Source organism: Centruroides vittatus, unplaced genomic scaffold (genome assembly GCF_030686945.1).
Source record: "Centruroides vittatus isolate TY-2023 unplaced genomic scaffold, ASM3068694v2 scaffold_1519, whole genome shotgun sequence".
Classification (NCBI taxonomy): Eukaryota; Metazoa; Arthropoda; class Arachnida; order Scorpiones; family Buthidae; genus Centruroides; species Centruroides vittatus.
In genome coordinates, this window is record NW_027122682.1 from 122,481 (window position 1) to 135,803 (window position 13,323).

Consider the following 13,323-nt stretch of genomic DNA (forward strand, 5'->3'; position numbering starts at 1 on the left):
AGGTTATCTTATGTAAGGGTTTGTCACATAAAGTACCCAATCTAACACATTTTAAAAATTTCTTACATTGTGTACAGTAGAGAAATAAATAATTTTCAAAACGTGTTAGATTGGTCACTCGGTGTTAAGTAAAACTAGTTAAGTAACGCTGTATCTGCGTGTAGTCGGAACGAAGCTGCTCGCACCTTTATTTTCTAGATTATGAGGGAAAAAAGAAACAAATAATCATTCGTTCTCAACAATATATTTGATTTCTATTGGATCATTTAAAGGTACAAATATAAGGTCAGAATAAGCCATTAATTAATTGCTATGCCGACGTCTCACGAAATTCTGCCTATCACTATGGGCCTCGGACTTACAGATTGACTCGTAGCGATCTTTATTGTAACTCTTTAAAAATACTGAGTCAGTTATTTTTTTCACTCGACTCAATGTAACATAGATAAGACAGATAGCTGTTTCTTTTTTTCCCTATATCTATTTTGATTTTTGGAAGAGTTAATCCCTGTGATTTATGTATAGTCATGGAGTAAGGGGAAACTGTCTACGAGATGGCAATATACTGCCATCGTTCGAAGAGCGTGTTATGGGGATTACTGGAAACAGATTACCATAGATGAATTCCACTAAAATTAACAGAAAAAGAACTGGAGGGCGAGCATTAGGAGCATATATAATGTAGCGTATAGTTCCTAGTGAACCATTGACGAGACCTCCTTTCACCCATAAGTTGACTCTCAGCATGATTCTGGCATTAACTGATTCAAATACTTGGAGAGACCAAGAGCCGAGTCATCTTTGGACGAAGGCAAGGCAATATCTGGAGTGTTTTCAGATGCTATATAAGCAAGAGGGTACCCAGTTGACTGCAAGTAGTCCTCGTTGCTTTGTTTAACTTGCTCGTTTGTTGGATATAGCCGTTTGGAACTGATCAAGTTCATCTCTGGATAAATAGGCTCGATTTCTTGTCGTCAGAGTGTTCAGATCTGTATCAGAAAAATCACCCGAAGCTAGATGTTGTAAGACATCTGTGAAAAAACTATCTGCGCTATTTTGTCTATGAGAATTACTAAGTTCAATGAACTTCTCAAAAGAATCAAATGCGAATTAATGTAATTGTACATTGTACAATTACAATGTAATTAGACAATACGTTGTAAAAAACACTCGAGTAGAGAGGAGTATCTTTAACAGGAGGAAGCTGACAAAAATTACCAAACAAATAGATAAAGAATCCACCAAACGGCTCATCTTTCTCGGGGTTTATCTCCCTCAATCTTCTCTCGATCATGTAAAGCATTCTTGTACCAATCATTGACATTTCATCGATGATGGTGAATTTGAGCGACTTCATCTCAATCTGGAGTCCGATCTTGATGAAATTTTCTAGGACGACTCATCATCACTCAATGATGAACTGATTAAAATTTCAACTCTCAAAAATGATCCGTGTTTGTAGAACTGGAGATAGGGGTTTTTCTTCAGTATGGATCATTTTTTAGAGTTGAAATTTTAATCAGTTCATCATTGAGTGATGATGAGTCGCCCTAGAAAATTTCATCAAAATCGGACAACTCATTCCAGAGTTATTTTGTTGACAAGGAATGCACGAAGTCAAGTATTAGTCGTCACTACGTTCCGACAATAACCTTTAAAGTTATATAAATCAAATACTATAATGTAATACACAATAATACAGGGGTTTAAATCGGTAACGCACGGCCGACAGGTCAACGGATTACAAGAAAAGGTCGCTTTCGCCGTCGAGAAAATGTAAATCGAGATGTTCTCAGATAATAAAGGATAGTCGACAACGTTTGTTGTCAAAAACATGTATGATGAAATCGAAAAAAGATTTTCGTTAAAGTTCGGGTTCTCACATCATTAGAGGACCCTCTGTCTGTACCGTTTCGAGGCGCCTGGGCAAGGAACATTTGGTACCACGGTAGCCGTTACGTATGCTGCCATTGACACTACCCACCGTCTCCTCCGTTTGGAGTGGTGTGGATCTTGACGGGATTTGACCGCAGTGGAATGGAATCGGATCGTCTACGGTGACAAATCCAGATTCAGTTTCGCACTGATAACGATCCATGTTGGTGTCTGGAGGCCCCGTGGTCAGTGACGTAACTAGCCATTGTTCTGTGTAAGAATTTGCATTTATGCCCCTTAATTAATTACAATTTGGGAAAACAATAAAACAAATACATGCATTTTGGCTCCAGCCCTTCCAAGTGGGCCATGTGTGGGTGCACCTGTCGCATCTGCCTAGTTATGGCGCTGTCCGTAGTGAACGCTTCAATCCTGCCTATACTTTGGAAAATAGATTAACGTCATAAATAACCTCATATTCTGCACGGTTTAAATAAAATACAGATGTTCAAATTCTATTATGTATTCTATTCCATTAAATAGAACACATGTTTTGCTTAGAAATAGATAAATTCATTAATTATAAAGGAAACATTTATTACAAAGGATACATTAATTATACATATTACACATACATATTATACATACAAAGGATACATATTAATTATAAAGGATACATTTATTACAAAAAAAAACAAATATTTGTTTTATTTGGGTCTCTAATTAAGAAAAAACCAATTTTATTCCAATAATATATTTATAAATAATATGTAGCCAAAAAAGTAGCCAATGCGCCAAATTATATTCTTTACCCCAAACTAGAAAGAAGGGTAGAAATAAAATAAAACCACTTCTCGCACAGGAATCGCGAGGGATAATCTAAAGCCAAATTGGTGAAAATGTCAGGTCGAGCACCTTTGCAACCTGGAAGCATTAGAAATATACAAAGCCGGCCTGGCCGGCAACTGTATTAACGCAAAGGATGCTGCTAACATTTCGTATGCATGAAGGTGGTTCTATGAAAAAAACGAGAGCAACACTAACACGTAGCTACACCATTAATTACATCTTACTATTTTTTGTGGTGATGTAGTGATATTTTTATAACTTTCCTTTTAGAATGGTGGCTACCATTGGAAAAATTATGCTTACCTACGTTACATAATAATTAACATAGCTTTCAGGACTTGTAAACTTCCATTCTTGAAACGGTATAACAAACAATATGTCAGCCGTGGAAAACGCCATGTTACTTTCCACAGTAAAGAAGCCGTTTTTACCGCGCGACGGCGTATACTCCAGCCGAAATATAGGAACACGTTCTGCAGGAATTTTTAAACTGATTCCGCGCGCGCCCAGTTTACCAGCAACAGTTAAAACACGCAGCTGTATCTGCAGAGGAGCATGACGATTTGAAGAATAGGAAAAGCTGCAGTAAGAGATGCCCCTGTGGCCTAATGGATAAGGCATCGGTCTCCTAAACCGAGGATTGCGGGTTCGAGTCCCGCCAGGGGTACGTTTTTGCAACCGGCGCCAAATGAATTTTTACACTCGTTCATGGCTCTTATTTCTCATTCCGATACAGAAATACCGACAGAATTTTAGTTAAGCTAAATGGTCGCACGCGCACAGGACGTTATCTACAATCTTCGGACTGGTTTCGTTTGGAATGCGCAACTGTGAGGCCCGGAAATAGCCCCCAAAAAGGGGGATATGTACAAATTTGTTAAGTTAAACTCCAAGATTATAAGTGTCGAGTCGACGACACCGGACTTTGACGTCGACGCTCATAAAGAGTAACGGGAAAAACAAAATTTTAGGTAAAGAAAATTTAGAAAGGAAAATATTACAGATTTAAGACGCAGTTTAGAGAGCAAAACGAAACTAGAAAGAAAAAATATCAAGATGAGCGTAGGTGTCATAGTCAACGATTAAGCGCCATCATAGTCTAAAAGACGGTGTCGAGTAAACCTTCTCTAGACGACCTTTCCCGTGACCTATACGAAGCTCCATTTACACCTGGAGACAAGTGGGAGACCAATTAGGAAGCGCAGAAGAATAATCTGTCCAATTAACTCCAAGTTAAGCTCGAAAAACTTATAAAAATTCCGACTGCAAGGAAAGAAGGGACTTCTTCCATAACATATCCAGCCTTTTGGAATCGTCGCCCTCTTCGCTCCGTGCTTCTGCTCGCCGCTATCTTGTGTTACGTATCCGTGCCGAACTTTAATACGCCGCTACCCCGGGGTCCGCCATCGCTGGACGAAAGAAAACATCTGAAGACATCTAACAGACTGGACGGTGCCTGTGAAGACCTTGTCAATTGTCAACGTTTGTCTTTTCTGCCTCCTCAAAACCGCCACCCACATACGTATAGCCCTTAGCCATTCCGACGGTTGGGAATAAAACTCTCCCCCCCATTTCGGCGAGCTTACACGACGGTAATAAAGCACGGACAGAACGGAACACGGATCTTGGGCGTCACTTCCTCATCGGTTTGACATGCTCGGAACCAAACTTCCACCTGTTCTTTCTTCCTAGATAATCGTACAGTACGAGCATACCTGAACACAGGCGTGTCAATAATACACTATTTCGTTTCAAATATTTAATCGGCGCAATTTCGGCTGGTTCGTAGCGGTACGCTGGCATTCATCCAGTAAGGTAGAAAGCCATACCACTACAGACAAGAAGACGCCACATCGCCCGAGTCGAAATCAAGTTTTCGGTGTTCGGGAGACGAAATGCTTACGCTGTGAGGTAGTGTCCCGTGTTATCGACAACGCCATCACCCGATCACTCGCCACGCTACTGCAGCCGATATTCTGAGTGTAACTGTTGTTGCCAAGCGTTGTGGAGTGGATGGCGAAAATGCATGTATCGAAAAATAGGGTGTGTTTTAGGACGAGGTGGCCGAGCGGTTAAGGCGATGGACTGCTAATCCATTGGGTTATACCCGCGTGGGTTCGAATCCCACCCTCGTCGAGACCGTTCCTTTTGGCCGCGTCTTTTTTTAAATCTGTGTTTAGCTTGGAGAAATCTTAATTTTTCTTGATCGTGGGTTTTAGCCCTTACTCATTAATTCCGGCAACTCAAGGAATACAGCACTAAAACGCAATGAATCTTTTATGCTTTATTTCAATCGATGTATTTAAAGAAATGTATCCATACAAGAATGCTAAAATCTTAGCTGAAGTTACGTTAATAAGTACTGAATAAAAATGTAAAAATTGGTTAGACATTTTCGAATTCCATTAAATTAAATTGCAGTATTATACACTTATTCGTAAATAAATAAATAAATAAAATCGATGTACCCGAAAGTTGCCATGCGATAGTAATGAAATTCTGACGCGAAATAGTAGTGAAAATATTGATCAGCGACTTCAGCGATTCAGCGACTTCGTCACAAATGTTACAAATCGGAAAATCACAAACATGTCAATGTCAAATATGGTTTTACAATACAATTTTTATTTTTTCACTACCATTCCACGTGCAGAATTTGAATACAATTTTACTCCGGTTTTAGTGCTTTATACACCAACGGTTTCTAAAATGTGGGTCGCGACCCCCAGTGTTTGCCAGAAGAGTTGTTGGAGTGGCGAAGGATTTTACACAATCGAACAAACAAAGCCATATTAATATACAATTATTTTGAAGAATGTGCTTGTTTTTTTAGAAACTACGTTTTCAAATCTGGTCTCTTTATTCGAAACACACAATTATTCTGTTTCGAGTAGTTTCAATTACAGTGTACTGTAATTGGACGGCCGGATGGCCGAGCGGTCAAAGTGACAGCCTACCGCTCTGGGGGACCCGGGATCGAATCCGAACGGGTCGAATAATCCCCAGGAATTTTTCGGGGGGTGGTCCGTTCGGATATGTCGGGCCCCGTCCCTCACCACCCGGTCGCCCCATTGTGGGCCTGGCCGAACCCATAATGAGCCTACTAAAAGAGGCCCTCTTAGTGCCCACAGGGCGGAAAGAGTTAAAAAAAAAAAAAAAAAATGTACTGTAATTGTTTGTAGGCCTACTTGCAAAAATGTTTCTAAGACTAAACAATTCGTTTTGTCAGATTAGATTGTAATTTTTTTTAAAATTTTATAATCAAATTTATTTGCTCTAATTAATGTAAATTTTTAAAATATTTTCTTTGTTTTTGTACTAATTTATGCTTTTATCTATTTGCTGTTCATCGCTCTCTGTAAATTTTTATATTTTTATTCAATTTTGTTTATTTATTTACAAAATATAACAGTGAAGAATAATGTAAACAAATCTCGGGAAAAGCGCGTGTTTCTGCGGTCACGTGACAGTAGAAACACTCCGTGACGCCTTACTATTTCTTGTGACGTTCCTATGACAGCATCTAAAAAATCAAACTAATTTAAAAAATTAAATGTCTTCCATTATTTAAAAGCATTATTCTTTAATTGTTTGCCTGTTTCACCTGTATACACTTTACACGCTTTGTGTTTCCGACCATTTGGTCCTTCATCAGCAGGTTTACAGCCACCGTAGCAGATACAGGTGCTAAAACAATGTTAAAAAAGGGGGTTACAATAATGTTATAATAATTCTTCATACAATAATACTATTAAAATGACTTACATTATTTCGGTCGCTAATAACATCGAAATATAAAAGTAACAACATAAAAATACCGTAAGCAATTTATTCATGTACTGTATTAAAATAATTTATATGCTATCTTGTAAAAAGTTAATAAAATTATTAACAATACATCAAACATTCGAGTCATAACATCTACTTATATTAAAGTGCAATTTACCGAGAAAATAACTGCTTATTGAGTTCTTTAACTACTCATAATATTAAAGTAAACGTTTAATAACAATATATAAAATTACACACACACACAAATGAATATTATTTAAAACACTGCGGCGAATACCTTGGGTATTCATTCGTGTAAGTAGAATTGGTGTTTGCTATATGTAAATAAATATTGTTTTACTTTAATTATTTGTTTGATATTTATTATTTAAGCGATACTAAATTCACAATTGAGAGTTACTATTTTATACATATTGTTCGGCGCATAATAAATAATATTGTTCTCTTATCAAAAACGAAGTGTTATGTGGGAGAACCATTTTTACAGATGCAACTTTCGTTTCAATTGTGTTAACAAGTGTGGATTTTTTCCTCTTTGTCCTCCAGTCGCGCGTGCCACGAATAAGGGGTGCGGAAAAGTCGGCGGAGAATTAAGGTATTATTCTTATATTAGTGTATTTTGAACTGAACGTAAAGACGGTGAAATAAACTTTTGGTTTTTTCATTGGAGTCGTAGAATGCGTTTACTTTATTGGATACGTTTTCCTTCGCACCTACACGGGAAACACTCTAAGGAGTCTAAGATAACGAGAACTTCCCCACAATGGTATCATAAATACGGAAAGAGGGGGATATAAATGGGAAAGAAAGACAAAGTAAGGTGTTGCTGCTTCAAAACCCTTGCTTTGTACAGTTTTCTTTAATCATTCATAATAGCACGATTTGTGTTTAAAAAATTTTTCGGTTAATGTTACCCTAGGTATACAAAATGGCGGCTCGTCTCTGACTCCAGCATACAGAAGCGAGGAAACAGTGGGGACGCACGTTTTCTAAAACCTAACCTATTGTAAGAATTTAGTTGCTAATAATTATGATAATTTATTAGAATAGGTTGGGTTTAGAAACGTGCGTCCCCACTGTTTCCTCGCTTCTGTATGCTGGAGTCAGAGACGAGCCGCCATTTTGTATACTTAGGGTAACATTAACCAATTTTTCTTTTAAATCGTTACAATCGAGTCTCGAATTTAATTACTTTCTCTTTAGGATAATTTTTTTCCTAATACACACGTAATGCAATGGAATGAATATATTGTAATAAATGTTCTCGAATTCTCACAAACGTTATACCCTTTTAAATGACTCTTCTGGCTATCTTTGTCATAGGGTTTATTGTTTGACCCATAAAAGCTTCGTTGCTAAATTTACAACGTTAACTTTACTATTTAAAATTTTGTTTTAGATTCTTTAATGAAAATTATAAAACTGAAGAACGTGATGAAATCTGTAATTATTTATGTATAGGCCTATAGGAGTTGAAATAAGTGGGGTGGGAACTGGTCAGCTACAAATTCGCGGCTCCATCTCTTTAAAAACCACAAAACTACATAAAACATCAATAAAATAAGTTAAAAAAAATCAGGCTTTTTTTGTCGTGATATCATTTTTATATAATGCTTTACATATAGCTGGGGCGCATTTTGTTTAACACACTCTAAATACAGATACAGGACGGCCGAGCGGTCAAGGTGGCAGCCTACCGCTCTGGAAAACCCGAGATTGAATCCGGACGGATCAAATAATCCCCAGGAATTTTTCGGGGTGATCGGGGGGGGGAATTTTTCAGGAATTCCGTTCGGATATGTCGGGTCCCGTCCCCTACCACCCGGCCCCATTGTGAGCCTGGCCGAACCCATAATAGGCTTGCAAAAAGATGTCCTCTTATTGCCCACAGGGCGGAAAGAGTTAAAAATAACTCTAAATACAGTATATTTAAATATAAAAGCGTCCGCTGGCACGGAAGCGATGACAGTTAACTATCATTCTTTTACTGGAATCCTCGTCGATACGTGATATCGATTGTAAGTCAAAAGTATAACAGATGCAAATATTGACCTACTTTAAATATCGTTTTATCATTTTTAATACAAAAATATAGTTTTACCGAAAGAGTCAAGGTCTAGACACACAAAAATTTACATTAAATTTAAATTCATTTAATTATTTATAAAATTTTAACAATTATATTCTTTCTCTAAGAAATATACCGAATATAATTATTATATTTAATTTTTTTTAAAATGTATTTTAAATAATAATATTAATAATAATTAAAAAGAGAGGTGAGACGAACTTTAGTCGCAACGGATAAACAACAACAAAACGTTAAAGTGAAAGAACGAATCCTATTGGTCCCCGGTGTCATTTTTAAAACGAAATATATGTTGCGCTTGTTGTGATTGGTTACAGTTGAAAGTGCTCGAAATTTGTAATTGTTCGTAGTGTTGTTTTGAAGTGTTTCGGGAAAATGTACGAACGAAGCTTCTTTTACAAGCTTTATATATAAATAAGCGGATTCGTTATTATAAAATGATTATAAATTAATCACCGTAGATCCGTTTAATTACTTCACTATCAAAAGTAAGTTACTGTATATTGATTTTATGCCATTTATATAATATATGTACCACATTAAACCAATCATTACATTATATTTTTATTAATAACATTATCATATTTTCATTAAAATTTGACATTCACATGTTACAATGGTGAGCCATAACATATATTTTTATACATAATAGGGTAAAAGTTACTTTTAGGTGAATTACATATGTATTTATATACAAATTACCTAACAGTAACCTCTACTGATACTATTTATAACTGAAAATATAACATTAGCTTACAGTTATGACTTCTTCGTTCGAGCGTTTATTCTGTCTTCGGTTTATGATACGGTAGAGTCCAAACTAATTGGGACTGAGCCCTATTCGGATTAGCCGAATAATTGAAATAATGCAGAAGCGAGCATTAAAATGGGTCTGGTTTATATAGATCTGATGACGTCGGCATCCCACCCTTTATTTCGTCTGACTTGTACTTGGTACGGGGTGTAAACGGTTAACAAAAACAAGTTTTGTAACTTTTAAATGGCAACCTGCCTTCATTGTTTACCTTAAAATTATTTTAACTGTAAAAAATGTTTTTAATACATTGTCCGGGATTCCAATTGTTGACTGATGCTACTATGTGAGTTAGCGCACTTAATTGCAAATGTTGAATGTACTCTTCGCTCTACGTTATTTTAGTTTAGTTTAGACTACTGCTACAATGGCCACGAAATGGAAATGCGTGACGTGTATACGTTGAAAGATAAGCTGGACATTTTGAAAAGACTGGACAAGGGTGAAAGTGCGATAAAATTGGCAGTAAAATTTGGAACAGGCGAGGCCGCAATAATCGACTGGAAAAAAACCACACAAAGATTGAACGGTTTCGTTCCTCTACTTCGGAAAAATCGGTTGAAAATTGACAAATGGCGAGGCCCTCGATGTTTGACAAGCTTGATGAAGCCTTGTTCATGTGAAAGAGAAAGGGAAACACTCCTAAGTGGACCTTTTGTTAGAGAAAATTTCCTCTCCGCCGACTGAAATGTGTTCGGATTAGGCGGACATTCAGACTAGTGGGAGTCTACTGTAATTTGATTAATAGATTAGAATGTTGTCGGAAGTGTTTGGAATTCTGTTAAATTTTTGGAGCTTGCCGGTGGCCAAGTGGATATAATTGCCAAATGCAGGTTTGTGCCTTGTCAGCAAGTCTGTCACATGTAGTTTTCTGGGTTTACTTTGTACTCTTAACGCCCAAACGAGGACTGGTTTTCTGTAGAAAGTCCTCCGGCAGACGACCCGTGTGTTGTGTCGTCATGGCTAAATAAACCTTAACCTTATCTTTTGACCGAAAGCCAATCGTCGTCGGCTTACGGTACCTGACATTTTAGAATGATGTAAAATATATTATAAATTCTCTGTTAATTAAATTATAAATTGAAGTCAATCAGATATTTAATTGAAAACACTTCTTATATGTATTTGCTATAAGTTTTGTACATTATTTTATCTTTTTATAATTATATTACTAAATTACAAATTACAGGGAGAATTTAAACTGATTTATTTTTTAGATTACTGTAAGTGAGAATCAATAAGAAATTGAATTCAGTTTGGTCTTGGACTAAATTCAAATATTGAATCTTGTAAATGTATATAGACTTAAAATGTAAAGAATGGATTAAGAAACTGAACGATTGCCAGATTAACAGTTGATGTAAAGTAGCCCGATTAATCCAGCAATCATTTGAATGGATTAAGATTAGAATTATTGGAAAAGAAATACATTATTCAACAGAAATAAAGTGAAAATTTATTATCTTTCTTTTTAAATAAAGAAAAAAATTAGTTAACTTCTAGCAGAACTCTTATTAACAGGATTATGTAATTTTGAAATAAAACATAATGCTATTGACTTTTGGCTGTATTATTGAATTGGATGCAGGTTTTTTTAAAAGAAAATATACAATTAATCCGGATAGTCTTGCATAAGTCATTATGTTTTTAAAATTGATAATTACCAAAACGTATGTTTAATACATTTGATTAAAATCTTACTTATATCTCGATAGCTTTATCTTCTAACTTTAATTATATTTGATTTGTTCTTTAATTATTAAGTTATATATTTTTTAAGGTTTTATTTAAAATATCTTAGTAGCCTTTTTAGTTTCTATTCAATGGCATGCAATAATTTGTAGATTATGATTTCATTATTGTCAAGATTTGTCATGTAAAACTTACTATTCAAAGCTTTGCTTCCTAAAGTTTGATACAACGATAAAAATCAGATTATAAATTCTCCTCTATTATAAGTTCCACTTTCTATAAGGTTGATATGTTTTCTTGGTTTGGCTTTATTTTATGAGTTCTTATGAATTTTCCTTTCGTTTAATCTGAACTTTACAGCATTCAAAGTCATCCCTCTTTGGATGGGGTTAGACGACAGCAACTGGCGACTTCGTGTCCGCTTGCTGCTTAACTTCTGTGATTTGACGAAAATAAGTTCATTCGGTAAAACCTATGGCATTACCTAGGCTCGGTAAATGCCATGACAAGTGTTTTAGCATTACAAATAAGTTTATAACATCTATGTGGAATTTTTGTAGCGCACAAAACATAACATATTGGAATTTGCTACTTAGTATTTGACGAAAGTCCATTCACAAGTACTTGTTGGAACTTTGACGGTGGAACTGTATAGAAATTTTCTATACCTAGGTTTGATCGTCTCCCAAAATTGGTTTCAGGATTTAGAAATAAATAAAATGTCGGAAATGAAATTAAATTAAGAAATTGATATTAAGATTAAAATAAAAGAATTATTGTTAAATAATACTATCTTTATATTTTTAAAAAGATTTGTAAGCTTAGAAAAAAACTTAAATGAAAGTCTATTGTATTTACATAACTGGAATTATTTATATTTTAAACAGGTAAAAAATTATTGATTTAGATCGTTAAGAATAAAGGCAGTTAAACATATTACTTCATTTTTGATATTTAGAGTTATTTTAATATTTAACTATTATTCATTGACTCATTTTAAAAATGGCCAACGGTGATTTACATAATAAAATTATAATGAAGAATACAAAAAAAAATTTTATTTTCACAATCTGCCATTTCAGTCACCATTGACAACCAAAAAAAACACAAATCTTTATTACAGAGACAACTTTACTATGAAATTCATGTGTTTTTACAGAGGCTAGCCTCAATAAAAAGGTCATCTCTATTGTGTTTTTTGATTGTCAATGGTGACTGAAACGGCAGATTGCGAAAACAAGAATTTTTCGTATTCTTCATTATAATTTTATTATTATTTGTTGAGTTAATAACAGAACTTCTTATAAATTTTTCGACTTTTAAAGTCTGTGTTAGTTTGTTTAGATCAGTGGTTCTCAACTGGGGGTTCACAGAAAAAAAATACTGAATTGGTGGTTCACGGTGATATTTTAGTGGTCTATAGGGTAATTCTACTTCAGAACAATTGTTTTACTGAGAATTAAATTTCTACAGTATATATATTGTCAATTTCTTCATTACTCATTTCTTGCATAAGGGTTAAAATATAAATTATTTAAAATATTGAATATGTATACGACATGTATATCTCATTGACAAAGGTCAAAGAGAGATTATAAAGCTAGGGTTTATTAGGAGAATCTTATACCATCAGCATCATGTCGCTTGACAGTGACATTTCTGAAGGTTTTGCGTCAGTATGTTCCAGATCTTGAAGATTAGGGAGGGAGGCTCATTGAATAAATCTGCCCTTTTTTCCTCCATTACTCGCTTAGGCTTATCTTAAAATGGTTTATTTTTTAATTTTTTACTATTGTATATAAATGATCTATAAAGCATAATCATTTACTATTCTTTTATTTTTGATACGTTCCTCTTGTTTTTTGTTAGTGAAAAATATAAGGTTTTTTTCCCGTGCAATGTCTACGGGGGTCCACAAAAAAAAAATTAAGAGGAAAAGGGGTTCATGGGTAAAAAAAGGTCGAGAACCACTGGTTTATATCGTGTATGTGGGCCTTATGTAGCCTATTGTGATTTTTAGTGCAGCTACTATTATCATATATACAAGAAATAGGTTTGAAAATCTCCATATTGAAATATATTTCATTTATTATTTTTTTTAATCTAATTTTTCTGCTTCCATCTCTGATAAAATCTCAACATAATTTATCAATATTAGAACAACAACATGTTTTCTTAGAGCATTGATCATGAAAATGTCTTGCCCGTATAT

General features: G+C 35.0%; 1 protein-coding gene and 2 non-coding genes across 3 annotated transcripts in view; all 3 read left to right on the top strand.

Annotated features, from left to right (window-relative positions):
• Nucleotides 1-3,318: 3,318 nt before the first annotated feature.
• Nucleotides 3,319-3,391, top strand: TRNAR-CCU (transfer RNA arginine (anticodon CCU)). Its single transcript has one exon. It is a non-coding gene; the product is annotated as a tRNA-Arg (tRNA).
• Nucleotides 3,392-4,778: 1,387 nt separating this feature from the next.
• Nucleotides 4,779-4,860, top strand: TRNAS-GCU (transfer RNA serine (anticodon GCU)). The gene has a single exon. It is a non-coding gene; the product is annotated as a tRNA-Ser (tRNA).
• Nucleotides 4,861-8,848: 3,988 nt separating this feature from the next.
• LOC136987367 (abnormal spindle-like microcephaly-associated protein homolog) overlaps nt 8,849-13,323 on the top strand; it is a 46,629-nt gene continuing 42,154 nt past the window's right edge. Inside the window, exon 1 of the mRNA XM_067285098.1 lies at nt 8,849-9,093. The gene's annotated coding sequence lies outside the window, so the exon portion shown is untranslated. The remainder of the gene's footprint in view (nt 9,094-13,323) is intronic.